Here is a 3,164-nt window from a genome sequence, read left to right as displayed (position 1 = left end):
ATGGGGTTCTGGTCTAAAGTAGTGCACTACTTAGGGAATAGGGTTCTGGTCCGTAAAGTAGTGCACTACTTAGGGAATGGGGTTCTGGTCTAAAGTAGTGCACTACTTAGGGAATGGGGTTCTGGTCTAAAGTAGTGCACTACTTAGGGAATGGGGTTCTGGTCTAAAGTAGTGCACTACTTAGGGAATGGGGTTCTGGTCTAAAGTAGTGCACTACTTAGGGAATGGGGTTCTGGTCTAAAGTAGTACTACTTAGGGAATGGGGTTCTGGTCTAAAGTAGTGCACTACTTAGGGAATGGGGTTCTGGTCTAAAGTAGTGCACTACTTAGGGAATGGGGTTCTGGTCTAAAGTAGTGTACTACTTAGGGAATAGGTTCTGGTCTAAAGTAGCACTACTTAGGAATGGGGTTCTGGTCTAAAGTAGTGCACTACTTAGGGAATAGGGTGTAATTGGAGATGTACACTGGCTGTTTTTTTTACTTTCTGTAAGGCAAAGAAAAAGAAAACGTACAAAAAAATTGACTTTGTAAATAAAATCTTAACATTTTGCTTCTTGTTCTTGTCCTTCTGTGTTGTTTCGTCTCCATTCTAACGCGACCGTATCGCCGTGAACTGGGCCAAAAGGGTTTTCCATTCAACACGCGTGGTCCCGCTTTAGCGTTCGCGGCTTGTCAGCTCAAATCGTAAATGTTTACGTGTCGGCTAACCACATAACGTTCGATGACGGAAAATCTACGCAAGTTTCAATGTGGCAGAACGCCGTGAGTACCTGTGGTGCTGGTTGGCCAGACGGCTGTCAACAATAACAAAATGCCATGTGGGGAATCGTGACCCGTTTCAACTAGTCACCATGTTTTGATTTATTTCGTGTCAATGCTAATATGGTTCAAATTCACTCGCTAACCAACTTACGTATTTTGAAGAGATGTGCTCATTGTGCCACTGTATTTGTCAATCTAAGCCAGCTGTCTGTTTTGCACCATAGTTGCACATTTGCGTCGGTTTTGTTGCTGAACTAACAATCTGGTGCCGACTGCACAGTTTGCCGTGGCACAAAACCGTTGGTGGATGGATACGTGCAATGTCTGAACGAGGTGAACACGGCCCTCGGCTTGGTGAATAAGGTGGTTCGGGGCTACAACAACAACGTGCTGGGGAGGGGATTCCAGAGGAAAGGGTTGACCTTTAAACTCTCACTTGCGGAACTGATTTATAGTTAACAAACTCCAGGCCCGGACCATAGCTAGAGAAATACTTTTCAATCTGACCAGCCAACACTCAACCAGGGCTGTTTTTTTTTTTTTTGACTATCATTAAGTAATCAGATGTCGTGGGACAAAGTGTTTGTCTCATCACCAACCCTTCTCTTTTAATTGTCTACATTTAAAATCAAAAATATATAAAACTGTTTCTATAGATCTGCATCATTCTGAAAACAGATCTTAAAGATATGACATGGGCTAATCTGCATTTCTTTTGGATCAATAACTTTATTTTTGTGAGGGTGTTATGGTGTTTGGGTTGGTAACTTCTACACTTTTTTTGGGGGGGGGGGGGGGAATGAGACACCTGGACAGGAATGACGGGGAGTCCACCCAAAATATCTTGGCTCCTTGACCCAGTCTGCTCATGTTGAGACAATGATTTATCAGTGAGCCGAGCCCTGCTCAGATAATCCCTAGCATTGTGACGCTGAGTTGTCGTAGTCCTGCTGCAGATCGTCCATTTTTTTTCTTCTCTAACTCCCCTGAATACCTCTTGATCCTACAGCAGTAATTATGAGCCTTTGAACTACCGGAGTTATACTGATAGGCAGTGTGCCCTAGTAGGAAGACCCACTGTGGTGCAGCTCACCTTGTACTATCGACAGAAACATAAATATCACATGTCTATCTCTGATAAGCCTTCCATAAAAGCAATAAAAAAAAAAAATCAAGAGAAACAGAAAAGTGTAAAACAAAATAGGCCACATTTAACAGGTTCATGAAATGAATTACTTGCTAATAACATTCATATACTGACAATCACATTTTTATTTTATTTTTTATTTATTTTACCTTTATTTAACCAGGCAAGTCAGTTTAGAACATATTCTTATTTTCAATGACTGCCAGGGAACAGTGGGTTAACTGCCTGTTCAGGGGCAGAACGACAGATTTGTACCTTGTCAGCTCTGGGGTTTGAACTCACAACCTTCTGGTTACTAGTCCAACGCTCTAACCACTAGGCTACGCTCTAACCACTAGGCTACCTGCTCTAACCACTAGGCTACCTGCTCTAACCACTAGGCTACCTGCTCTAACCACTAGGCTACCTGCTCTAACCACTAGGCTACCTGCTCTAACCACTAGGCTACCTGCTCTAACCACTAGGCTACCCTACCTTGTGAGTACGGTGGCTTCGCCATCTTCAGGAGAGAAACAGGAATGCCAATAGTGGAGGTGTTGATGTTTTTATGTTCATATCATGTTGCTGTTTATGAGTCATATTCCTGTAAAGCTTAGAGAGGATCTGTTGAAGTTACAGGGGCTTCAGGTTCACCTGCCTCACCTAAAGCGAGTGGTGGAAAGCGGCTATAGACAAAGTGCTAACAGTATCTGGATAACGTGTGCGGAATGGTTGATACCGTATGTGATATCAACAGAGACATTTTCTGGGTGACTTACATTTTTTTTTACTGGTTTAACTTCAAACTGCCTGCAACCTGGGTCAGGTTATTTACAAACAGCACAGGGATTAAATAATCCACAGGGATTGATCTTTACTAATGCTGCAGAAATGTTCTGTAAAGCAGTATCCAAATCCATACGATGTATTGATCACAAGTAGCCACATCGAGAGAAAAAAAACAAAGTTCCAAAGGCGGGGCCACTACTATAGTGTTTGAGGTCAATAACAATGACTGTTTTGTAGTGATTCCTACGTTGAAGATGTACATAATATCTGCCGGTCTGTGGTCTGTAATGAGGAGCAACTAGACACTGCGCTTTACACATTTATGACACTACATATTCCAGTTACTAATAAGAATTGGAACAATTTTATGATTGAGCGGGATGAGGGAAACGGAATGGCAAATCTGTCTGCACAGCCGATTGGCCAAGCGTACTGTACATTGAGAAATCGCGACTAAAACTTAAACTACTATTAAAAAAATATATAT

At 42.3% G+C, this 3,164-nt stretch overlaps 1 long non-coding RNA gene across 1 annotated transcript; it reads left to right on the top strand.

Moving 5' to 3' along the window:
- Positions 1–8: 8 nt before the first annotated feature.
- LOC135531522 (uncharacterized) lies at positions 9–550 on the top strand. The gene is made up of 2 exons (XR_010454021.1): positions 9–374; positions 445–550. It is a non-coding gene; the product is annotated as an uncharacterized LOC135531522 (long non-coding RNA).
- Positions 551–3,164: the final 2,614 nt, after the last annotated feature.

The sequence above is a fragment of the Oncorhynchus masou genome, unplaced genomic scaffold (genome assembly GCF_036934945.1).
Source record: "Oncorhynchus masou masou isolate Uvic2021 unplaced genomic scaffold, UVic_Omas_1.1 unplaced_scaffold_16230, whole genome shotgun sequence".
Taxonomy (NCBI): Eukaryota; Metazoa; Chordata; class Actinopteri; order Salmoniformes; family Salmonidae; genus Oncorhynchus; species Oncorhynchus masou.
The sequence above is the reverse complement of the archived record's forward strand: the minus strand, read 5'-3'. Positions and strand labels throughout refer to the sequence as shown.